General features: G+C 52.0%; 1 protein-coding gene across 1 annotated transcript in view; it reads left to right on the top strand.

The window, feature by feature from the left end:
- Window positions 1-2,882: 2,882 nt before the first annotated feature.
- Window positions 2,883-26,081, top strand: part of NCMAP (non-compact myelin associated protein) — a 40,141-nt gene continuing 16,942 nt past the window's right edge. Inside the window, exon 1 of the mRNA XM_053898798.1 lies at window positions 2,883-2,975. The gene's annotated coding sequence lies outside the window, so the exon portion shown is untranslated. The remainder of the gene's footprint in view (window positions 2,976-26,081) is intronic.

Genomic DNA, 26,081 nt, shown 5'->3' with positions numbered 1-26,081 from the left:
AAGGAAGTTATTAGCAAAAAAGATAAGGTATTGTTTCAGGCAAGGTCATTTTCCCTGTAGGGGAAGGGAAGAACAGGGCGTTTTATCATGCAGATTACCTCATCTTTCTTTGGAGAACAGAGAGGGCCCATGTGACAGATTACGTCACTGGTGCTGACCAGAAAATTCCTGACTGATCCTTGAAGGCTACATTTCTGGGGGAGGTTGAAACTGCAATTAGATTAGGTTTAATCCTGAGTTTTGTGACTTGGCCTAGCATAAGTGACTCCATCTTGGGCCTGTGGTTTTCTTCTTAACATCCTTCAGGCTCAGCTCACCTGTCTTCTCCTGGTAGGTGGTCCTTACCCTTCCTTCCCTGAAGGGACCCCTGCCTCCTACTTGTAGTGATCAACGACAGCATGTTATTATTTCTTTCAAAGGACTTTTCATAGATTGTCTTTCTCTCTCACAGTTGCCATCTTTTTGTGCTTGAGTATCAGCTGTTTCCCCCACCTCCGCTGGAAAGTGAGGTCTACAGGGTGGGGCAGGACCTCTGCTGACTCTTCTCCACCTTGCAGAGTGCCTGGCCTGTAGTGAACATTCAGGAGGACTTAATGAATGCATCCCCAGAAAGATGAAGGTTACCTAGAGCCTTTCCATGCTTCTGCCTCTCTGGGCTTGGCTCAGGTGTCTGACCCTGGTCCACTCTTTATGGAGGAGGCTGGTGAAGGGAGGGGTTCTGTTCCTAAATCTAGGAACAGAAGTATGTGCAAAGTCATTCTGGTATAGCAGGTGTCCTATGACTTGGTTGGTCTGGGTTAAGGGAGAAAGCAGAAGGCGGAGGGGGGCGTGGGCGTCAAGCCATGGATGGCAGATGGCTGAAGACCACCAAATCCCATGCAGGGGGGACCTACCCAGAGACGTCAAGGTCCCCTTTGTGTTAGCACATCCCCGTCCCCAGCCCCTATCACTTAGCATAGTAATTCTCCCATGTATCCAGCATTTTATAAATATTATCTCACTTTTTACTTTATTTATTTTAATTGTTTTTGATGTTTATTTTTGAGAGAGAGAGACAGAGACAGAGCACGAATAGGGGACGGGCAGAGAGACGGAGGTAGACGCAGCATCCGAAGCAGGCTCCAGACTCTGAGCTGTCAGCACAGAGCCCAACGTGGGGCTCGAACCCATGAACCATGAGACCATGACCTGAGCCAAAGTCGGGCACTTGACTGACTGAGCCACCTAGGCGCCCCAACATCATCTCAGTTTTAATCCTCATCAGAACTATACTGGGGTAAGGATATTATCTTCATCGAACCAAAAGAAACTGAGTCTCAGAAAGGTTTGAAAAAACATCCTATCGTGGCACCTGCGTGGCTTAGTTAAGCGTCTCTTGGACCTGTCTCTGGGCTAGGTCATGAGTTTGAGCCACGCATTTGGCTCTGGGCCGACAGCGCAGAGCCTTCTTGGGATTCTCTCCCTCCCTCTCTCTCTCTGCTCTCCCCTGCTTGCTCTCTCTCTCTCAAAATAAATAAACTAAAAACATTTTTTAAAAAAAATTTTAAAAAAAATTAAAAAATCCTGTCTTGCAATGAAGTTAGGATCAGAACCCGAGACCACTGACTTTGGAGCCCTTGACCCCTGCACATCCCAGCAAGAGCTTCTGGCAGCATCTGGAAGTGGCCGTAGAGATCTCAGATCCCAGAGCCTGAGCAGACTGTCAGTGGGTGCCCCTCCCTTCTTCATGGCCCCTGCTTTGTGGACAGGTCCCCCTCTCCCGCCACAGTGAAGCTCTTTGAAGCCAAGGGTTGTGTCTCAGTTCTTTGGTGAAGCAGAATCTCAGAATTATACTTCTTTAAAAAAAAATTTTTTTTAACATTTATTTATTTTTGAGAGAGAGAGAGAGACATAGAGAGAAACAGAGCACAAGCACAGGAGGGGCAGAGAGAGAGGGAGACACAGAATCCCAAGCAGGCTCCAGGCTCCGAGCTGTCAGCACAGAGCCCACGCGGGGCTTGAACTCACAAGCGTAAGATCCTGACCTGAGCCGAAGTCCGACGCTCAACTGGCGGAGCCACCCAGGTGCCCCTCAGAATGTACTCTTCTCAATCTTTGTGAATAAATACTACCTGGAGTTTCCTGTGAAAACACGGTGGACTCGGTTCTGCCAACCTGGGAGGAAGTGGGCAAGGCTTGGACGGCATTTCACAGGCGGCCCGTGGCAAAGCCAGTAGGCCCATAACCCAGCACTCTCTGTAAATACTCCTGGTTCTGTCACTAACCTTTGATGTGACTTTGGGCCACTCGCCTCTGCTTCCCAGGCCTCAGTTTCCCTGTTTAGAAAAGGAGAGGGCTTGGGATTCTCCTAAGACCTCTTCCCTCTTTCTGTACATGTTGGTTGAAGGCCTGTGGTGTGTCAGGGTTAGAGTGCCGGGGGTACGGCAGCGAGCCGGTCTGATCGAGGAAACGGGGCAGGTTCCCCAGGGCAGAGTTTTTGACCCTTGCTAGTTATCAAACCTGCTGTAACACCTGGCGGCTGTCTAAACCCCAACCTGCCCCCAAACCTTCCAATCAGATGAACACAATCCCACTTTAAAGATCCCTCCATCCGGCCTGCGGTATCTGTCAGGTGCCTTCTCCCCGCTTTCGCCCTTGGAGAAAACGGACCTGGAAGAGGTGGCCGGCTGGGCTGCGCGTCCCGGACGAGGAGCCAGAACTGGAATCCCAAAAAGGACCCAGGCCCGGGAGAGGCGCGAGGACACCACGGGGAGGCGCCGCCACTCCAGCGTCCCTGCCCTGGCGCCCCCGGGGCGGTCCCCAAGGCCGTGGGGCCGAGGGGCCGAGGGGCGAGCTCGGCCCCTCCCCAGGATCACCTGCGCCGGGTGGGGCGGGGCCGGGGGCGGGATCCCCGGCGGGAAGAGCCCGGGCGGCGGCGCCGGCGCCGGCGGGAGGGCGAGCGGGCGGCGGCGCGGGGCGGGCGGCTCGCCGGGCAGGTAAGGGGCACCGGGACGCACCCGGGTCTGCGGGGGGCACACGGGCGGCCGGGCTCCGGCGCGGCGGCTCGCGGTCCACCTGCCGGCCGCCCTGGGCGAAGGAGAGCCCGGAGGGGGTGGGGGGAGTGAGGGGTTCCGGGTGTCGCCCCACTTTCGTTAGAGGGAGGGCCAGGAGTGTGCGCGCGGGGGCAGCGGTCAGGGCTGGTGGGAGGAAAGTTGATCATCTCCCGTGGGGCTTGGAGATGGGGATGGGGCAGGCGTAAAGGTGCCCGGAGTGCCAGACAAGCTCAACTGAGAGCAGGGAAGCCCCCTTGGACTGCGTTTGGGGGGTTGACACTTCGGCATGGAGGAAGCAAGTCGGTCCTTTGTCCCGCCCCCCAGCACGCCTCTGCGGAGAGCCTGAGACTCCCCGGAAGAAAGGGGAGCTGACCTGGCCGGCCGGGAGGTGGAAGGGGCTTTGAACCGCTCAGGACCAGTGTTTGCTTCATCTGTGAAATGGGCGTCTTGGTGGGTGGGCCCTATGCGGAGGCCCCCACCCCTCCGGGAGGAGGGTCTGCGATTCTAGGAGATGAAAAGCCACGTTAGGGTTCGGATCAGCAAGTTCAGTAGACACGTTGCAGCAGCTGCTGGGTGGCTCGCCTGACAAGCTGCTCCAGAGGAAAGAGGCAGGCAGGGCTGCTGTTCAACCGCCTGGGGACCTGGGTGGGAGGAGGAGATGGGTGTGTCACAAATACTAGGGCTGGTTTAAGGGGACCAAGGAAGCCCTCTAGTCTGGGAGGAGGATCCAGAAGGCTTCCCGGAGGAGATGGGATTGAAAGCACTGTGCTTGGGGGCCGGTGCTCTGCAATCAGTCAACCTGGGTGTCGGAATCCCTACAGCGCCCCTTAGCCGGAGGCTAACTTAGCCTTGGGCCAAAGCCTTCATTCCTCTGTGGTTCAGTTTGATGTACTCGTTAAAAGAAGCTGTCTCTCCGAAAGATTAAGTACTATAATCCATATAAAGCACTCAGTACAGGGTCTGTATATAGTAGGTACTCCACAAACATAAGCTATTAATTTCCACTAGACTGAAGCTCCTGGGGGACAGGGACAATGTCACAATGTCCGTTCGGTTTGCCATTATATCGGCATAGAGTAGGTCTCACTACATCTTTTTTTGAATGAACGAATGATGAATGGGTATGTAGTAACTGTTTGACACGTGGTGAGTAGTCAGCAAATAGTAGTGAATTTAGAAATGGCCAGATCCCAACAGGAGGGTATGGATATAGAAGACAATGGTTTAAGCGGACGGAATAGTGTAAATCAAAGCCCAAAATAACAGATCCGGGATCCCTGCTTCCTATGGGGAGGAGAGGTAACATGATTAGCATATCCAGAGCATAGAGGTAGGGAAGGGCACCCAAAATCCTGGAATCCCAAATCCCACACGGATTTGGTGAAGGAGCCACATGGTAATAGGTGAAGGAGCTGGAAGTCTGGGTAGGTCAAATACCTTTCTCATGTCCTCTCAGTGACCATCTCAAAGTTATGGGGGTAAAGGAAGGAAGGGGGCCAAGAAACAGCAAAGGACCATGGGTACCTGATGGGAGCAGAAGATGAAAAGGGAAAGGAGCCCCCGGGACCCCTCCATGGGGGTGGGGCGTTCCTCACCTTGACCCTGCTGGTGTCTGTGCCACCGATGGTGAGGTGGTCAGAGGGGGCAGTGTGGTGCCAAGCAGGCCAACCGCTGGGTGTGTGTGTGACAAGCCAGGCACACAGTGAGCTGGGTTAGAGGAATGTGCTGTGACTTTAGGGGAATCTGCTGTAGTAGTTTTATATCAACGGCTAATCCTAGAGGCCAGTTCCTGTGCTCCCTGTCGCTCTATGGACTGTGGCCAATCCAGCCTCAGGCCGGGAGGAACTGTGTCTTTGGGAATAGAACCACTCGAAGTGAAGTGAAGGGCCTTTCTCTTTTCTGAAGTCCCGGAAGGCAGATGTTGGGTTTCCACCTCCCCGGGGTGACCAGGAAGATGTAAGAGGCAAAGGTCGGAGGTAGAGGGGAGAGTTTGGGGGGGAACACATCCACAGATCAGAGGCACTGTACCCCTCGAAAGAGCCGGGTTCATAACTTCTCCTCATAGCGCTTTCCATAATTTCCATAATCATTTGTTCAATTTGCAATTTGCCCTGGACAAATCAGTGCCCCAGAGACCCGCGGGGGTCCGAAGAGAAGGAAAACAACACCCACACTGATCCCCTCCCCACTGGTCCTGGGACACAGGGTCACAGTGTGTGAGGGCTACGGGGACCCTTGGCAGTAAGAGAGGGCGCCCTCCATTTAAATTTGTTTTTTTTAATGTTTACTTATTTTTGAGAGAGAGAGAGAGAGAGGGAGACACACACTCCGAAGCAGACTCCAGACTCCCAGCTGTCAGCACAGAGCCCGATGCGGGGCTCGAATTCACGAACTGTGAGATCAGACCTGAGCCAAAGTCAGACGCTCAACCGACCGAGCCACCCAGACGCCCCAAGAGTGCACCCTCCATTTAAAGGTGTGGAAGCAGAGGCCACCCAGGCAACCCCCTAGGCTGAACTCTTGCTGTCAGATGGACCTGGGCAGATGCACACTTTGCAGGCTGCCTTCGAAGGGCCCCTGAAGGTGGCCTCGAAGCCACAGCCTGTTTATTTCTCCTGGACAATGTCCAAGCCCTGTGCGTGCTGCCCCATCACCTTCCCCACCTCCATCCAGCCTGCTGATGCAGTCATTGGCATCTTGGCTTCTGGCATCCCACTCTTTGCTTTGGGATCTGGCAGGATGGATCCCTCTTTGTTTTCCCTCAAACAAATTCCTTATCGGAACCAGAGATCCTAGGGCAGGCAGGAGGTAGGAAGAAGGGGGACTGAGCCAAGGCAGAGAGCGGCTGTGGATTCCTGAGCAGGGCTGGGGTGTAGGTAAGGCTGAGGGAGGTGTGGCAGGGGAGGCGGGAACCTCTCCTGTGGTTTGAACTCCCGGGAGTGGTGGCTGCAGGCTGGCCTAAGGAAGGAAAAGAGGGTGTGCCAGTCTCTCAGACAGAGAGGCCTGTAATTCGGCCAGCTTCAGGGCCTGCTGTGAGCGGCCTCCTGCCTGGGCCGCCACTCCTGAGCCGCTGGGGCCCTTGGTGGGACTGCCACATCCTATGGTGGCTGCTGGGGGCCTTGAGGAAGCGGGGCAGGTGGTGCAGACCCCGGAGAGCCGGTGCGCCCTGCTCCAGGCCAGCCTTGGGCAGAAGTCAGCAGCAGGCCTGGGCGAGGAGCAAGGGGTTGGACCTCTGCTTTGGAGTTGTGGGGTCTTGTTTAAGCCATGACACCTCTCTGAGCCTCAGTTCCCTAATTTATTAGAGAGAAAACTATCCACAGCAGTCACTCAATAGATATTAGCTTCCCTTCCCCTTTATTTATTTATTTAAAATATTTATTTTTGGGAGGGGAGCGGGGAGGGGCAGAGGGAGAGAGAGAGAGGATCTGAAGCAGGCTCTGTGCTGACAGCAGAGAGCCGGATGCGGGGCTCGAACTCACAGACCCTGAGATCATGACCTGAGCCGGAAGTCAGACGCCTGACCCTCGGAGCCACCCAGGAGCCCCTCTCTTCCCCTTTTAAGAAACTTGTGTCTTGGGAACTGTGGAGCCAACCTGGAGGGCAAAGAGCCTCCGAATTTTTGAATTCCTGCACAGTTTACACACCATTCACTCATCCCACTTCTCCAGGGCTACCAACGCCCCCGGCCTGCACTGGGGATTCAGACACACCCCCGGTTTCTTGCAGACCCCCCAGCACAGCACCCTGGCTTTGCTCGGAAGCTTCTGTATATTCCTGCACCTGGGGTATCTCCTCAGTCTCTTTCTTGTGCCGTCAAAAGCAATTGTGTAACTAGTTCCCCACTGCTGTACCTCATCCCATCATCCCCCTCCCCCAGATTCTCTGAGGTTTCAGCCTGCAGGTCACAGAGGGAAACAAAGGCGCGCCCACACGGTGCTAAATGCTCCCCGCATGCCTCCCTCCCTGTAACACCCACAGCATCCCAGGAAGCGAGTTAGGAGAATTCCCTAGTTCCGTACCAAGGTTCGGAGACATGTGCAACCTTCCGGTTGTCACAGAGGTAACCAGTGATGCATCCTGACTTTCCTAGGCGGTTCTGCCTTCAAGGGCCCCTTCCTCCATAAAAATATCAAAAGTTTTATTTACGACTGCATTGAATAATTAATTAATAATTAATTAAATAATTAATATTTAATTTTTAAATTCAAACTTTTAATTTTTAAATTTAATATATTTAATATTTAATTGAGTCTATATTTAAGTAATATATATATTTAATATACAGTTTTGAAGTTTATTTATGTTGAGAGAGACAGAAACAGCGTGAGTGGGAGAGGGGTGGAGAGAGGGAGAGACAGAATCCCAAGCAGGCTCTGCACAGTGTGGAGCCTGACCCGGGGTTCAAACCCACGAAGGTGCGAGACCATGACTTGAGCCAAAACCAAGATGACACTTAACCGACTGAGCCACCTGTTGGTTAGTGGGGAGCCCGCTGTCTCCCCATGTCTCCCCAATGCCCCACTGCATGGGTATATTAAAACATTTTCTTCAACCTAGAAGTTCTTCTTTTCTTCTGTTTTGAAAGAAATGGAAACATTTTTGTGCGCCCTGGAGCTTTGTCTCCTGTGCCCAGTGGCAACGTTGGCCCCAGAGCTAATAGGCCTGGAAATCCAGCCGACGCCCGTGGGGTCGCTGTGAAGTTCTAACTCCTCCCTGCGCTGCTCTTTAGCAGTTAAAAAAAAAAATGAACAAAGAACTGGGGGAAAGGACTGGTTATCTGAAACCGTACCACCTGGAGTGGTATTAATAGTTCTTTCTGGAAAAGGAAACTTGATTCGTATATCCCACACCCCCGCCCCCCCCCCACCCTTCAACCCCCTCCCTGCCTTGCTGGTTTTGGACCAAAACTTTAAAAACATTTTTAAAAATATTTATTTATTTATTTATTTATTTATTTACTTATTTACTTATTTTTGAGAGAGAGAGAGAGAGCGCACTAGTGGGAGAGGAGCAGAGAGAGAGACAGAGAGAGAGACAGAATCCGAAGCAGGCTCCAGGCCCTGAGCTGTCAGCACAGAGCCCTCCATGGGGCTCAAACCCACAAACTGTGAGACCATGACCTGAGCCGCAGTTGGATGCTAAACCGACTGAGTCACCTGGGTGCCCCTTGACCAAAACTTTTTAAAGGTCAAGCCCGCTGAATCCTCCTTCTCAAAAACTCCAGATGCCCTACCTGGGGCTTTTCTCCAGTCACAGACCTTAAGGAGAACTGGTTTGCCCAGAGGACAAAGGGGATTCATTTATTTTTTAGAAATAGCTCCAAGTTCCTGCCTAAGCCCCGAAATCAATATCGTTGGTCATAATAATAACAACCACAATAATTAACACATTTGCGCGCTCTCCGAGTGCGGGGTGCTGTGCCAATCCCTGGGTGCACGTTGTTTCCTAAAAGCCTCGGTAACCCTAAGGATAGATACTGTGATTATCTCCATTTTGCAGATGAAGAAACTGAGGCTTAGGGAGACTGAGTGGCCCAAGTGGCAGGGGGTCTGCTGGTTGATTGTCAAAGCATAACCTCCACGAGGGCAGGGACTGTTTCCCACTGTCTCCCCATCACCCGGCACGATGTCTTGGTACACACGAGCCTTCAATACAGAATGAATGTTTGACCCCAGAGCCTGACCTCCTAACCTCTCCTCTGTCCTGCTCTTTAGGGAAGCTTACCTGCTTCTGGTCCTGCCCTTACGGGGCAAAAATTGGTAGCTACAGCCCAGGGGTGGTCTGGGACGGGTCAAAGCTGGGGGCAGACTTGAACAGAACAGGCAAAGGTGGAGGCATTCACTGCCCCATCAACACCCCTCCTACCACCCCCACCCCCAGCCTATGGAATCCCACTGGGAGAGTCTACCCCCTCGCCCAGGCCGCTGCCCAGCTAGGAACTCAAAGGTGCAGCCTGACAGTCACGCAGGAAGAGTGCGGCAGGAAGGGGATGGCCGAGGGTGTCTGTGTGGCTCTCCACCCTGGGGCCCATCTTTTTTCCTCTCCTGTTAGGCCTTTGGCCCTTCCCCGGGGTTCATTTACAGCCAGATAGCTGGTACCCCCAGGGGAACTTGAACTCACCTGACAAAGTAATTAGACACCTAAGAAATACAGCTACTGTAAAAGAAGGACAATAAACCAAGCTACACGTTCCATCTGAAGCAGAATTATTGAAGCAGAGGGACCAAGATTTGAAAAAAAAAATTTTTTTATGTTTATTGTTTTGAGAGAGAGAAAGAGCACAAGCAGGGGAGGGGCAGAGAGAGAGGGAGACACAGAATCTGAAGCAGGCTCCAGGCTCCAAGCTGTCAACACAGAGCCCTATGCGGGCTCAAACTCATGAATCATGAAATCATGGCCTGAGCCGAAGTGGGATGCTTAGCCGACTGAGCCACCCAGGTGCCCTGGGACCAAGATTTTAAAGTAAAACCTGATCATAATACTTAAGGAGATAAGAGCAGACATTTGTAAAATGATGCAAGAATAAGAAGTCATGGGTGAGAACCAAGTGGAAACATGAGCTATTTAAAATAAAGGACCGAATAGACCGGTATAAATATCAGGATGGATACCACTGAAGAATTCACTAGTCAAGAGCCAATTCGGGTTGAGAATTATCCCCCCCAAAGCAGGAAAAGATAATGAGGTAACAAATAAAAAAGAAAAGCAGAGAGAGATGGAAAGTAGGAGCAGGAGTCCCCAAAGGAGAGGAAAACAGAAATGGAGAGGGGAAATAAGGAATCAGATGATGGAGAGTAAACATTCCAGAATTAAAGAAACATGGATGAACTCAGATTAAAAGGGTTCCCAGAGGAGCCAACGGGAGAAATAAGGGAAAATCCACACTGATGGGGGTGAAATTGAGACTATGAAAGACAAAGAGGAAGAGCAGAGAGAGAGAGATGATGACCCTTACCAAGGAGCCAAGAATCTGATGGCCATTCTATTCCTCACTATGGACTCTTGATAAAGGAAGCCACAAAGTTATTAACAACTGAAAGAGAAGGACTCTTTCCATCCAGAGTTTTAAAGCCAGCCGAACTGTCACTCACACATGAGGTCATAATAAAAATATTCCTAGGTAAATAAGACTGCCAGAGGGGAAGTACACAGACCCACACTGAAAATCTTCTTAGAGGAGATACTTCAATAATGAAAGAAACAAATCCGGGAGAAGCTGCAAGAGCTAAGGGGAGTCGGTGCTTCAGGCCAGGCTGAGTGCAAGCGGCAGGGGTGGTGGTCCTCAGCATTTTAGGTGGGAAGAGGGTCTGTAAACATATTGGAAAGACTGGAGAATGCCACGACACGACGGACTGGCCAGACCAGGGAGCTACATACAGTGCCTGCTCTGATCGGGAAAGTGAGAGAATCCCAAAGCCGCCCCTAACTGTTGAAGTTAAGGACACAGTGGCCAGAGCCGTGCGATCCAGGGTCTGGAAGCTGCTCTGCTGTAACTGCCCGGATCCTGGAACTCAGAGTCCGGCTCCAGTGTTACCGACAAAACTTGCTCATCTTTTCAACAAAGAGAGGGTCAGCCCCGGGCTCAGACACTGGGAGGTAACTGTCCAGCTAGAAAGCTGGAACTTAACGACATTGATCTGCTTCATCTAATTTATTTTGTTACCTTCTGTTGATGGCAATGGACATTTTTTTTTTTTTTCTGTTTTCAGAAGTGATAGGAAATTTCTGTTTCAAATAAACTGGTAACATATTTCAAAGGAAAAGTAGGTCCCGGAATCTCAATACAAAGTCATCATGATTAGTGTAAACACTTATTAAAAGAGGTCAGAGGTGGCAAAGGTGACCTGGGGAGGAGGGGGCGGTTAGGTCTCATGATCGAGGCAGGTTTAGCGGGCTGGAGTTGGGAAGACGTGTTCCTGGGGAGCCAACTGCTCCAAAACTTAGTGGCTTAAATCAACAATTTATTATTTTTTCTCCTGGCGCTGTAGAGCTGAGAGGTTCTCGCTCAGGATCTCTCACCAGGTTGCGGTCAGATATTCAGGCGACTGGCCTGGGTATCTGAGGTGGTTCATGTGCATGGCCACCTGTTGACCCTGGCTGCCAGTTGGGAACATAGTTGGGGCTGTCACCTAGAGCATCTACCTGTGGCCTCCCCGTGTACCTTGGACTTCTCACGGCATGGCAGCTGGGTTCCAAGAGGGAGGTTCCCAGGAGCAAACACGCAGGAAGCAAACCATGGCACCTAAGGGCTGTACCCAGAACTGCCAGGGTCACTCCCACCATATTCCAGTGGTGCTAGCTGTCACAGGGCCCGCCTAGATTCCAGGGAGTGGACAAGTAGACTCTGCCTCTTGGTGGGATGAGTGGCCAGGAGACATTGCTGGAGATCTTGTGGGATGGAAAACTGTGCAGCCAGAATCCGGGAATCCTGGGAAGCACCCGTGAGTTTGGGAGAACGGAAGTGGCTCATTCTGCCTGGGGCAGGAGGAAAGAAGGAGATCCGTGCTGGCGGATCAGACTGAGAAAAGTTCATGGAAGATGTCGGGTGCCAAGACTAAGTCAGAAGGGACCTATGGTATTGGAACGGCAGAGAGACCCCGTGCAGAAGACTAAGGTCTTGGCCGTTCTACACTTTGAATTCCTTTTGCAACAAGTAGGTCCCCAGGGAAGAGGCTGGTGGCTTCTGTTCCTTCGCAGTGACATATCCCAGCCCCGTGATGGAGTGAAAAACACTCTGCCCTCAATCCACTGGGCAGTTGTTGGATGGTTATCGTATGCTGGGTGCTTGGCCAGGCCAGGCCAGGTACTATGCAAGTAAGTCCAACTCATGAACCACTGGCCATCCTGGAAATTCCACTATTTCTATTTTCATTCTGATGCTGGCGGGCTGGGTCTGGGGACCCAGAGGGGGTCCCACAAGACCAGCCTAGAGGGTCCTTCATAAAGGATAGAAATTGAACTCGAGGGGCGCCTGGGTGGCTCAGTTGGTTAGGTGTCTGACTCTTGATTTCAGCTCAGGTTATAATCTCATGGTTCATGGGATCGAGCCCTGCGTCGGGCTTTGTGCTGATAGCGTGGAGCCTGCTTGGGATTCTCTCTCACGCTCTCGCTGCCCCTCCCCTGCTCACGCTCTTCCTCTCTCTCAAAATAAATAAACATTTAAAAAGAAATTAAATTGGCACTTGTTATGAACAACTATTATCTCATTTGACTGTTGCAACCAGGAATTAGATAGAAATCACAAAGCCCAGCTTGCATAGGAGGAAACAGGCTCAAAAGAGGTTCAGTCACAAGCCCAAGGTGACTCCATTCAGCCAGATTCCAAGCCCGGGGGAACTCTAAAACCCCTACGTCTGGCCTAACTCTAAAACCCATAAGTCTGCCCACTGTAGCACACTGCCAGTTCACAGGGACCAGAGTACTTGCCAAGAGAGGGGAAAAACCTTGTGGGAAGGAAAACTCGAGAGTCCCAAAGAGCCAAGCTGCGGGGTGTGTGGGTGCCAAGGTGGAATGGGAGAAGGGGCAGGAGAAGATGTGAAGGGCCTTGAATGCCAGGCCAGGGGAGGGGCGGGGCCTTTATTCTATCTGCAAAGAGAACCGACCGAGGGATTTGTGGCTCCCAGCCCATACTGGAGTCTCTCCTCCCAGGTCACTCTCCCATGAAAGCTAATGTCCACGTCCTCTGACGCGGAGCCAGGCCCTGAACACGGGTCTCCTGACTCCCAGCCCAGAACTCACTCCACACCCAGTTTCCTCCCTGTCTCGGCCTCCCTTGCAGGCTGTGGTGTTTGCTCAGAACCTGAGCCCAGGGCAGAGAGCACAGAAATATTTATTTATGTCACGGCCAACCCTGCCTCCTGGAGGCCCCCAAGGGGTACCTCACAGAGAGGTTCAGTTATATAACCCCAAGTTGACACAGCAGGAAGAAGTTATAATTACTCATTTTTCTCAATCTCGGACACATTTTGAAACTGACTAGCTTAATGTTTTCCTCTCTTCTTCTCCCTCCCTCGTCTTATTGGCCTCGGATTTCCAGGATCTTGGTGGTTCTAGATCAGTTGTTGATTTTAGCCTCGTTCTGGTGAGACGGGGGGTTTGGTGGGATCTTCCTACATGGGGCGGAGGGGAGAGAAATGAATGTATTCAAGTTCTCCTTTGTGCCAAACCCTACCCCAGGGGCTCTGTAGTCATGATCTCATTTCCCCCCGAAACAGCAACCCTATCCAGAAGGTCCCATTCATTACCTTGATCTTACAGAAAGGAACGGAGGTACAGAGAGGTTAAGTAACTTCCCACAGGGCACCCAGTAGAGCCAGGTCAATCTGGCTTTGATGCTTCTGGGGTTCAAACCTCTCACACGGATATGTAACAGGGATTCTTGAGAGAGCAGGGTGCTGGCTTCTCCCAATCCCAGTAAAAGGGGCGCCTGGGTGGCTTAATTGGTTAAGCATCTGACTCTTGTTTTAGCTCAGGTCATGATCTCACAGTTTGTAGGTTCGAGCCCCACGTCAGGCTCTGTGCTGACAGCAAGAAGCCTACTTGTGCTTTTCTCTCTCCCTCTCTCTGCCCCTGACCTACTTGTGTGCATACTGCCTCTCTCTACCTCTCTCAGTCAAAATAAACAAACATTAAAAAAAAAAAAAATCCAGTAGGGGCGACTGGGTGGCTCAGTCGGTCAAGCATCCAACTTTGGCTCAAGCCATGGCCCCACAGTTCATGGGTTCGAGCCCCACGTCAGACTCTGTGCTGACAGATTCTGTCTCCTTTTCTGTCTGCCCCTCCCCCACTCGTGCTCTGTCTCTCTCAAAAATAAACATTTTTTAAAAATCCCAGTAAAATATAATAGCAATACCAATAATAATAAAACTTATAAAGTTTTTAGAAAACTGCTTGGCACATACTAAGCGATCATTACATGCTTATTCTTAACATTGAACCCTCAAAATATGGAACAGACGCTAAGTCAGGTTGCCTGGGTTCGTGCCCCATCTCAGTTGATGACCTTGGACAAGTTATTTAACCTCCCTGGGCTTTGGTGTCTTTCTTTCTTTCTTTTTTTAAAGAACATACTTTAGCTTTTTTTCTTTTTAATGTTTATTTATTTATTTTGAGAGAGAGAAAGAGGGTAGGAGCAAAGGGAGAGAGAGAGAGAGAGAGAAAGAGAGAGAGAGAGAGAGAGGGAGAGAGAACCCTTAGCAAGCTCCACGCTCGGCGTGGAGGCCGACATGGGCCTTGATCCCACCACTGCAAGATCGTGACCTGAGCCAAAATCAAGGGTCGGATGCTCAACCTCGGCAACCGAGTCACGGAGTCGCCCAGGCACCCTGGCCTCGGTTTCTTCATATACAAAATTTAGATGGTAATATGCTTTCACTTCTGGTGGATGAGACAGTCAAAGAAACATAAAGTACTTAGTAGAGAGCCTAGCACTTAGAACCAATGCCAGCTACTATTACATTACTGGGATTCAGACCCAGGTCACTCTGTACCCCCTGCCCCAACCCAAGAATTTAGTGACCACATAGTACCACTCAAACTCCACCCTCCCAGGCAGGCTGCCTTCCTCCCCCCAACCCCCCAACCCCCAACCTCACCCTCCTCAGTGCCCTTTCTCTGAGCTCCGCAGCACTCACAGCCTGTCTTGTGTCTTCGTGTCTCGTCTGCATCACTGTGGCAGCCACATGTGGCAGGAAAGCACAAGCCAGATGATCTGTGCTTGATCCTGGCTCGATAGGGCCATTCAGCCAGCAATTACTGAACATCCTCAGCCCCTTCACTAAGCCAGTGGTTTATTTCATTCAGCAACTATGTGTTCACACCTGCGGTGTGCCAAGCAGTTTTCAAGGCTCTAAGGATTCAAAAGGTAAAAATCAAAACCCAGACACGGCCCCTGCACTCGTGGAGCTGAATCTGGCATGGGACATGAACAGCCATCAAACGGAAGATGCTAACTAACCAGCGGGGAGAGAGGGACGTGGCGTTGTGAGAGTGCGCAACACGGGGATTTGAAGTGATGCTTGGGGTAAAGTATCAGATGTGTCAGTAGGTGAGGAAAGAGTGCTCGGCACGTGCAAAGGCCCTGTGGCAGGGATGGGAGGGCCTAATAGAGAGGAGAGTGGAAAGGTCTACAGGATCCAGATACTGTACAGAAGACTTGTTGACCACTGTAAGTTCTAGAGTGGGGTAGCCTTGAGGTTTTTGGAGACGGCTGTGGCTGCATGATGAAGGGTTGCAGGGCGGAAGCAGGCGGGACCCGTTGGGAAGTCTGGTGCCAGAGCCTCCGTTGTAGCATCCTGCACCGCTGCCCATGTGGCATCATCTTCATTTCCTAAGTGCTTCCTAGGGTGCCAAGAACCGTTCCAGGCACTGGGATGTCACCTCTGGGTGAAAAAGACAAGCTCCCCACTCTTGCAGAGCTTAGGGTCTGGAGAGATGGATGGGTCACAAACAAGACAGAGCTGGTGAAGGAAATTCACGGGGGTAAGTGAGATGATTTCTGGGGGCAGGGTAAAGGGAACATCTCAGAAGAGTGACATGGAAACTGACACAGTCATAAAATTGCATAACCACGTGGTAGTTCAGAACTCCAGCGGGGAAGAGGGGCGGGCGTAACAAACTCGTGAAGCAGCATTTTTTTGGGGGGGATGGGGAGCATGGGACATAAGTTTTCGAGGTATTTGAAGGTTTGGTTTTGAAGTGTAAGTAGGAGTTCACCAGGCAGACGGGGTTAGGAGGTCACCCTAGAGAGAAGCACAAATACGAGAGAGACAAGTAACGTTATGAGGCGTGTACAGCACAAAGGCTTTGGCATTTTTATTTTATTTTATTTTTTTAACGTTTATTTATTTTTGAGACAGAGAGACACAGAGCATGAACGGGGGAGGGGCAGAGAGAGAGGGAGACACAGAATCGGAAGCAGGCTCCGGGCCCTGAGCGGTCAGCCCAGAGCCCGACGCGGGGCTCGAACTCACGGACCGCGAGATCGTGACCTGAGCCGAAGTCGGACGCTCAACCGACTGAGCCACCCAGGCGCCCCGGCTTTGGCATTTTTAAAGTGTGGTCCTCCAGCTCCATGTGGGCTCACATGCAGGGCCTGTGTCGTTTCCTCTTCGTCTCCACTGTTGAGCACCACCGCTAGCACATAGCACACGATTAGTGAGTATTTGCGGAGTGGATGCGTGCACGACCAAAGGAATGAGTGAGTGAGTGTCGGCAGGGGAGGCAGCAAAGAGAACGGGTTGTCCAGTGCAATGTTATGTGAAGCACTCATGTAGTTTTAAATTTTCTAGTAGCCACATTTAAAAAGTAAAAAAAGATGAAAGGTAAAAAGAAACAGGTTAAGGGGCACCTGGGTGGCTCAGCCGGTTACGCGTCCGACTCCAGCTCAGGTCGTGATCTTGCAGTTCACGGGTTCGAGCCCCCGCGTCGGGGTCTGTGCTGACAGCTTGGAGCCTGGAGCCTGTTTCTGATTCTGTGCCTTCCTCTCTCTCTGCCCTTCCCCCGCTTGCGTCTGTTTCTCTCTGTCTCTCAAAAATGAATAAACATTAAAAAAAGAAGAAGGGGCACCTGGGTGGCTCAGTCGGTTGAGCGTCCAACTTCAGTTCAGGTCATGATCTCATGGTTTGTGAGTTTGAGCCCCGTGTCGGGCTCTGTGCTGACAGCTCAGAGCCTGAAGCCTGCTTCAGATTCTGTGTCTCCCTCTCTCTCTGCCTCTCTCTCTCTCTCTCTCTCTCAAGAATAAATAACCATTACTAAAAAAATAAATAAATAAAAAAAAAAGAAGAAAAAACAGGCTAAATACATTTTGAGAATGTATTTTATTTAACTCAGTATATTCCAAATAGTATCAAACAGGTAATCAAAGCTTAAAAATTCCTACTGAGATATTTTCAATTCTTTTTACTTTGTACTAAGTCCTGGGGGGTCCCATGGCTATTTTACAGGCACCACACGTCTCGATTCAGACCAGCCACATTTCCAGAAGTCAGTAGCCACATGTGGCTGCCATATTGGAAAGCACATGTCTAAATGCTGCCAGGCAGTAAGAAAACCTGCTGAGGAGTTTGGACTTCACTCGTCTTAGCTGATGAGAGGCCGCTGAAGGTCTAGGCAGGGGACAGCAGGGTCAGATCTGTTGCCTCGGGTGGCTGTGCAGCAGATGGTTTTGCGAGTGGACAGGCCCATTCTGTCCTCTCTGCTGTGGGAAGGAGGGTCGCGCTCAGGGCGTATCTCACTCCACCAGGCTGTGGTGTGACCCGAGAGGGGAAGATCGGGCCCTCTCCCCAACTAGGAATCCCCCCTCCCTTGCTGAACTCCAGAGCCCAAGGCTCCCGCCCCCGCAATCAGCCACTTCTGTGACTCAGCCTGTCTCTCCCGAGGCCATCAGTGGTCTCTGAACAGGGCAGGCTTTGGCTGAGCACAGCATCTGTGTAATTTGTAGGTAAACAGATGTGGCTCTGGGCAGCTGGGCAAGGAAGCGAAGCACCTATTAGCGTGTTTAGCAACAGCCCCACCTGGCCTAGCTCCCTCGGGGTCTCCTGGGGACACACTGGCCCACGGAGGCACGTGCTCACATACTCGCCTCCCTGCCCCGTGCAGCTCAGTACCCCCAGGAGTGTTGCAGATGCCCCTGGAAACCCCTTACATCCTTCCTGCTCGTTTGTGTATTTCCCTGGACCCCAGACTCACGCTGCCTTGCCTCTTCTGCACGCCCTAAAGGTCTCTTCCACGTTCCCTCCAACTTCAAGGACGGCAGAGCGAGTGCTGGGAGGTGTCTGGTTTGGGAAGCAGAAGACCAGGCCCCAACCCTGCCCTGGTAGCTCTGCGACTCCGGGTGGGTTACGGCCTCTCTGAGCCTCAGTTTCCTTGGGTGAAAAGCAGAATGGGTGCCATACGGATTAGATGAGACTGTGAGCGTGAAAGCCTAAGTACAGAGCTGGGCACAGGGGAGGGGCCCAACAGAAGCAGTCATGACTGCCTGCTAAGTGGCCACCATCCGCCACCCCCGTCCTGGGGACCCAGGCCCCCCGCACACACCCAAGGCCCTGGATTCTTGCAGCCTGCACGCCTGTGGTCTTCCCAGGTTGTCAGCCTCAGGACAGGGCTCACCCGGCATTGAAGCTAGGGGGTCCTGCTTCAGGGGGTCCCTGTGCTCAGCTCTGTGGGTGTGAGGTATGAGGTGTTGGTATTCCAGGACTCTGAGTTCCGTGGGCGACTCTTCAGAGAGGACACCGGGGCCCTCAGGCCTTAGAGACAGCACCCGGGACAGGTCAGCACCGAGAGAACCCTGAAACAATATCGGCCTGGCTTACCCACTGGGCACGACAGACACAAGGCTCATGAAACTTGTAAGGACTCCTGAAATATTTTAATTTCTTTTAAAATCGGGGTGGGGGCTGGGGTGCCTGGGTGGCTCGGTCAGTTAGGTGTCTGACTTTGGCTCAGGTCATGATCTCACGGGTCGGGGGTTCGAGCCCCGCATCGGGCTCCGTGCTGACAGCTCAGAGCCTGGAGCCGGCCTCGAGTTCTGCGTCTCCCTCTCCCTCTGCCCCTCCCGTGCTCATGCTCTGTCTCTCTCCGTCTCTCCAAAATAAATAAATGTTAAAAAAAATTTTTTTTAAATCGGGGTGGGGGGCAAAGAAAACCAACTTTGAGTGCAGAAGAAAATGTTTCCAATTTTTTTCCTCACATCAGGTAAGGAAGATTTAGAAAATATTTAGAGCCCATGAAAATTTATTCTGAGGTGGGGGGAACCCACAAAAGCCATGACGCGGCTCTGACTGATTCTTCGTTCGGATGCTTTTGTCGGGCAGGGTACTTTCTGTCAGTTCTTGTTCAAGCCTTAAGCTCTGGTCCAGCCACACACCTCTCTCTGTTACCTCAGAGGAGGAAAATGAGACGCACAAAGGGTCACTGAGTTGCCGGGGACAGGGAGCTCAGAGGTGACAGCGGTGGGATGTGGGCTTGGGTCCACCTGAGTCCAAACGCTTTTACTTCGTGACAACACACTATTTGCAAGTTCGTCATTTTACTTAATTCGGTCCCCACGGCAGAAGGGTGGGACAGTCCCTCCCATTTGAAAGCTGCGGAAACTGAGGCCTGGGAAGGAGAAGGAAGTGCCTTGCTCGCGGTCACTTGCCTTGTCGGTGAGGGAGTCGGGGACTAGCCCTCTCCTCCCGAACCCTGCCTACGGCCCCGTTGCCTCCACCCTCGCCCCCACTGTGCCACCCTCGCCCCCACTGTGCCACCCTCACCTCGGCCACCCGGCGCGCGCGTATGGCTCCCCTGCCCTCCTTCCCAACCTCCGTCTGCCCGTGTTCCCAGCTACAGAGGGGACGCTCGGGTCTGTGCAGCGTCCACTAGCAAAGCTGGGGGCTGGTACTGCCCCCCGAGAGGGTGGGGAGGAAAGAGAGGCCCTGGGCCAAAGGCCAGAGTGAAGGTTTGAACGAAACCATGGGTCCCCCGGACAAATGCGCCTCTGTATCTCAAGGCCTGTTGTGACAGGCCGGGGGCCAGCTCTCACCGCAGGCGGCTTAAACGGCCGGGGTGGTTTCCTCGCCTCCTGTCCTCTGCAGGCCAGTGCCTGCCAGGCCCGAGCTTGGGCAGGAAAGGGCAGGGGTGTTCCCTCTGGAATGGAGGGTGTGGGAGGCAAACAAGAGTTGGAGAGGCCGAGGGGCCATGTCCTGAACCAAACTGGGAGACTGCGCGAGTCACAAGACGGAAGGCGAGGGAGAGGGAGGTCACCGAGTCCCCGCTCTGCGTCTTGCGGGAGAACAAGTCAAAGCCCAGACAGAACAAGCGACTTGCCCAAGGTCACGCAGCAAGTGCGTAACAGAGGAACTCGTGACTTCCAGCCCAGGGTCCCCACCCGCCGCGGCAGGCGTCCCTGTCAGAGAGGCGGCGGTGGCTCTGTTAAATAGGTAAGGTGGTGAGCTCCACGGACCAGGCGAGAGTGTCACACGTTAACATTACAAAGGACTGAGTTTCCTAGAATTCCATGTGAACGTACAGATACTCCAGACACAGTTTACATCCTACACTCATTAATTACAAACACTTTGAGGTTAGCCCGGCCCTTGGGAAAGGCAGAGAACCAAAAGCAAGACCACTGAGGGGCACCTGGGTGGCCCAGTCGGTTGAGCGTCCGACTTGTGCTCAGGTCGTGATCGCACGGTTCGTGAGATCAGTGAGAATTCATGCGAGTTCAAGCCCCACATCGGGCTCGCTGCTGTTAGCGCAGAGCCTGCTTTGGATCCTCTGTCCCCCCTCTCTGCCCCTCCCCTGCTTGCACACTCTCAAAAAGAAACACTCTAAGAGAGAAAAAAAAAAAAGCAAGACCATTGAAAGGTTGGTATTAGGGACAAGTCCAGATTGTTCGAAAACATACCACATGAACTACCCACGACTTTCCTGTCTCCGTGCCCCTGGTGCCTCACCGGCCCGCAGTTTCTTCATTTGTGAGGAGAGGGCCGCGGACCCAGTCGTTTTCAGGCTGGCTTCCGTGGGGTCCTGCGACCGCAAGGAGTTGCCCCCCCCCAGGACCACCCCAGGGGTGTGGGGAGGGGTGAATGAGAAATAGAGGCGGGGGTTGGAAGGGAGGCGTTTGGTTCCCCAAGCCCTTTGGGGAAGCTTTTCTATCATAAATTCATTCCCCAAACTCTCCCAGAGAAGAGTGGATTTCCTTTCAGTCTGGACCCACACACCAGAAAAGCGGCCAGTTGCCCTTTCTCTGGCTGGCGGAACCCCCTACCCCTCCGTCCTCCCCCGAGTAGGACAGGTGACCGCCAGGCTGCTGCAGGGCACCGCGCTGGGCTCCCCCGGGTCCCCAGATCCCATGTCCTTCTCATACCTTGTTTGTTCCTCCCAGTCGACGGGGCCTGTCCTCCAGGAGCTCCTGGGGAAAGGTGACCGGGGTGGGGTGGGTTTTTTTTGAAGCTTCGCATGGCAGAAAATGTCGTTCTTCTACCCTTCCACTCAATATTTAGTTTGGCTTACTGTACCCTTCCAGGCTGGAAATTATTTTCCCTCAGAACTTGGGAGCCTTGTCTCAGAGCTCCCGGTATTGCTGCTGTCAGACTCTGATTTCGTCTGACTGTTGGACCTTTTATTTGTATTCGACCTTGTTATTATTGTTTTTTTAACCCACAGACATGTATGAGATATTGTCTCTAGGCCCTGTGTTCTGAAAGGTCACAACGATGAGCCCTATGGTGGCGGGTCTGCTTTAGTTACTCGTTGTTCTGGGGACTCAGAGGGGCCTCTCCTTCTGAAAACTCATGGCCTTCGTTTCTGGGAAGCTTTCGGGTGTTCTTTGATAATTTCCTCTTCTCGATTTTCTTTTTTTTAAACATTTCTGGAATTCTTACCAACATGATGTTGGGCCTCCAGGAGCAATCTGTTCTCACCTATTTTCTTTATCTTTTTTGTTCCACTTTCTGAGAGATTTTCCCCTCTTTCAACCCTTCTATTGAAGTTTTTGTTTTGTCATATTTTTCTTTCTTGGCACCCTTTCTTGTTCTCAGAATATTCTTTTCTTATAGCACCCTGTTCTTGTTTTATAGATGTAGTGTCTTTATCTCTCTGAAGACAAGGAAGTTTTCTTCTGCCCTTTGTATTGCCTGCTTGTTTTTTTTTTTTTTTATGTTTATTTATTTTTGAGAGAGAGACAGAGCATGAGTGGAGGAGGGGCAGAGGGAGAGAGGGAGACACAGAATCTGAAGCAGGCTCCAGGCTCTGAGCTGTCAGCACAGAGCCGGACGCAGGGCTCCAACTCAAAAACTGTAAGATCATGACCTGAGCCGAAGTCAGAGGCTTACCTGACTGAGCCACCCAGGCGCCCCTGTCTGCTTGTTTTAAATGCCTCCAGCTGTTCATTTGTTTTGTTTACTGAGTTCAATCACGTTTGAGGCTGTTTCCCCCAAAGGTCTATAGACCCTTAACTATCTGTTTTTATTTAAGAAGAAAGCATTAGAAAGCTCATTAATTTTTTTCTAAGTTTATTTATTTTGAGAGGTGGGACGGAAAGAGAGAATCCCAAGCAGGCTCAGAGCTGGCAATCCAGAGCCCAAAGTGGGGCTCGATCCCACCAACGGTGAGATCATAACCTGAGCCGAAACCAAGTCTTGGATGCTTTACCAGCTGAGCCACCCAAGTGTCCCTAAAAAATTCATTAAAAAAAAAAAAGAAAACATCATGAGAAGCTCTGGGTGTGGGGGTGGGCTTTTCAACTCATGACGCCATTGGCTGATTGGCAGGAACCTGGTCATTTCATTGGAGGATCCTGTAACTTGAGGCAGTATCTGTGTCTGTTCTCTTTGGCTGGTCAGGCTCCCCAGCCCCTCTCTAATTTCCTGCCTGGAGGTTAAGCCTGATTGTCCAGAGTTCTGGCCCAAGGAGCTAAGGGGACTGAGTGAGCCCCACACTTCAGGATTTAGACTTTCCCTTAGCTCCCTTTTCAGCCAGGAATTGACCACCACCAGCCCTAGGTTTCTCTCCTCTGAGTCCCAAAGTCAGATGTGCATTGAATCACCTAGGGATCTTGTAAAAGGTGGTTTCATGTCCAGGTTCTTATCCAGTATTCCTGACGTGGCCCGAGATTCTGCAGTCCTGCCAAGGTCCTCAGAGTTGCCGATGCCGCTGACCCACCAGCCATGTTTGGGGAAGCCAGGGTCTAGGGCAGTGCTGCCCCATACACTGTGTGCACCAGTGGACCCTGCACCCACCAGTAGGGGGCCACAGTGCACATTCGGCACTTGAAATGTGGCTGGTGCGATGAAGGCACTGAACTGTGATTTTATTGAACTTTACTTGGTTTTCATTTAAATTTGGGTGTCCACAGGGGGCTGTCACCTAGGGCAGTGCAGGTCTCACCGTACTGTGCAGGACAGAGAGGCCAGTGGCAGGGAGGATGGGGGAGCGGGGCTGGAGCTGAAACTTTCATCTTTCTCTTTTGAGCCCCATTTGGCACCCTGCCTTTTGGTGGCACTCGTTGCAACCTGTTCGTGAGCTTTCCTGAGCTTCTTCAGCTTCTTTTGTCGGTTTCCCCCCGATCTGCAGGTTTGGGCCACCTCGGCCTTTTCCAGCTGCAGAGTCATCAGCTCGTCCAGCTTTCAAACCTGGGTCGGCCTCTCTCCAATGTGGCTTGTTCTCGCCTTTCCCTTCGGCCGTGTGGATACACATTTGATTCCTTTCCTGTCCTCCATGGGGGTTTGGGGAGGACGCAGAGATGAATGTTTGTTCTCCCTCCATCTGCTATGTGTAACCAGAAAGGCCCTCTGCAGTTTTGTTTTGTTTTCTAAGATTTTATTTTTTTAAGTGATCTCTACAGCCAACGTGGGGCTCAAACTCACAATCCTGAGATCAAGAGTCACGTGCTCTACCCACAGAGCTAGCCAGGCACCCCCTGTCTGCAGTTTTTGAAAGATAAAAATAGATCCCAGGCTTTGTTTCTCCCGGGATAATGCAGAGCTGAATTTGGCTGTTCCCTGTCGTTTCCTATGGGCCAAGAGATTTGTCACGCTCGGTAGCCTGGAGAAACCATCCGTAAGTCACTGCAGAGCCTGGGAGCTGCTGGACAAAGTCAAAGGCTCTGCCTGGCTGGGGCGAGAGAGCCTGGCTCACCCACGCAGGGTGGTTTCTACATCAGAGCAGGGCAGGGAGTGGATTATACAAGACTGAAGGCTTTCGAAGCCCTTGGCAGGGGGGAGATTTGGCAAGGACAGACTGAGAATGGTTGCCAGTTGACTGGGCAAACAAATCATGCAGATGGGACCGAATCCTAGCTGGCAGGGGCTGGGCTGGGGGGGTCCTTCGGGACAGACGAACTACAGCTGGATGTATTTGAAGCTTAGGTTGGAGGTAGGTGCTGAGGCTTACGGGAAATCGGCTTGCGTGGTGGGAGTTGCCCACCTGAGCCCACATCCACGCCCGTGTCCCCGCTGACCCAGGGTCCCCAGGACTCTCTCTGCTCCTCTCCAAAGCATTTCTCACATACTCCTTCCCGATGTGTGCTGGTGCCCACCAATCTCTGGCTACGTGACCCACCTCCACATCCCCCACAGCGGCTAGGTACATCTCTTCAGGCACAGGAGGGGAGGCAGGAGTAGATTGAGTACAAACCTTGGGGCCAGAGAGATGAGAGTCTAAGTTCTATGTATTGGGCTGAGTGATGGCCCCCGTGGGATCCACATCCTACCCCCCAAAATGTGGGATCATGTTCCCTTACATGGCAAAGAGGAGTTTAAATTAACAGTTATGAGGGGCGCCAGGGTGGCTCAGCCGGTTAAGCATCGAACTTCGGCTCAGGTCATGATTCATGATTCATCTCATGCTTCAGATTCTGCGTTTCCCTCTCTCTCTGCCCCTCCCCTGCTCGCACTCTGTCTCTTCTGTCAAAAAAGAAAGAAAGAAACATTAAAAAAAAATTTTTAGGGGCGCCTGGGTAGCTCAGTCGGTTGAGCGACTGACTTTGGCTCAGGCCACGATTTCCCGGTTTGTGAGTTCGAGGTGAGTTCGGGCCCCACGTCAGGCTCTGCACTGACAGCTCGGAGCCTGGAACCTGCTTCGGATTCTGTGTCTCCCTCTCTCTCTGCCCCTATCCCACTCATGCTCTGTCTCTCTCTGTCTCAGAAATAAATAAACATAAAAAAATTTTTTTAAATAAATAAATAAATAAATTTTTAAATAAATTAATGGTTATGAGGTGGGGAAATTATCCTGGATTGCCTGGGTGGGGCCGATATAATCAAAAGTCTTTAGAAGAGCAAGGCAGGAGAGCCAGAGAGAAGGAGGCAAGATGATGGAAGCAGAGGTCAGGGACAGAGAGACAGGAAGATGCTACACTGTGAACTTGAGGGAACTCCACCGAGGGTCGAGCTGGAGGGCCAAGGAATGCCAGTGACCTGCCTGAGCTGGAAAAGACTAGGAAACGAGATTCTCCTCTAGAGCCTCCAAAAGGACCACGGCCCTGCCCTCACCTTGTTTTTAGCCCAGTGAGACTGATCTAGACTGCTGATGTCTAGAGCTGTCAGAAAATTAATCTGTGTTGTTTTGAGTCACTTCCTTTGTGGTAATTCTTTACAGCAGCCCTAGGAAACAAACACCTAGATCGGCCATATGTTAGCACTGAGACCGTGGGCTGGTTGCCTAACTTCTCTGAGCCTCAGGTCCCTCGTCTGGAAGACACAGGTAATATACATGAGGAAGTACATGGGAAGTCCTCGGCGTGGGAGTGGGTATACAGCAAGCCCTGGATGAACTGGCAGCTGTTGTGTTTGTGGTCATCGTCACCGTCGTCGTCACCACTGAGCGTCTGTCCGCAGACGTAAGTACAGACGGGACATTTCCCTTGTTGCCTGGACTTTCTTGGGTCTCAAGGATAGGGAACTGTCAAGACGCGGGCCGATCGCTCGACTCCGGTAGTTCTCGGCCTGGGGCGATCTGCCTCCCAGAAGATGTTTGGAAAGTCTAGAGACTTTTTTTTTTTTTAATGTTTATTTATTTTTGACAGAGAGAGAGAGACAGAGCATGAGTGGGGGAGGGTCAGAGAGAGGGAGACAGAATCCGAAGCAGGCTCCAGGCTCCGAGCTGTCAGCACAGAGCCCGACGCGGGGCTCGAACTCACAAACCTCGAGATCATGACCTGAGCTGAAGTCGGACGCTCAACCGACTGAGCCACCCAGGTGCCCCTAGAGACATTTTTGGCTCTCACACCCCAAGGGTGCTGCTGGCATCTAGTGGGTAGAGGCCGGGGATGCCAGCCAAAGACCCGGGTAGCCCCCGCAACAAAGAGTTGTCGAATGTAAACCGTGCCACGGTGGAGGAGCCCTGCCATCTGCTGAAGGTTCGTTGTGGCTCTTGGGCCCAACTGTTAACGAGTAGAAAGAAGAGTGAGCACAGGGCAGGTGCCCCTCAGAGTGTCCCCAGGAATATTGCTTACCTCCTGCGACGCTTGGCGGCCACGGGCAGCCTCAAGGTGGGAGGTGTGGGTTTGAGACGCAGCTTCTCCACTCGCTCGCTGTAAGACTTCGGGCGAGTCGCTTCACGTCTCTG

This window comes from Panthera pardus, unplaced genomic scaffold (assembly GCF_024362965.1).
Source record: "Panthera pardus isolate Hobbes unplaced genomic scaffold, ASM2436296v1 HiC_scaffold_11, whole genome shotgun sequence".
Taxonomy (NCBI): domain Eukaryota; kingdom Metazoa; phylum Chordata; class Mammalia; order Carnivora; family Felidae; genus Panthera; species Panthera pardus.
Note: the sequence above shows the minus strand (reverse complement) of the source record. Positions and strands in the feature narration are given on the sequence as shown.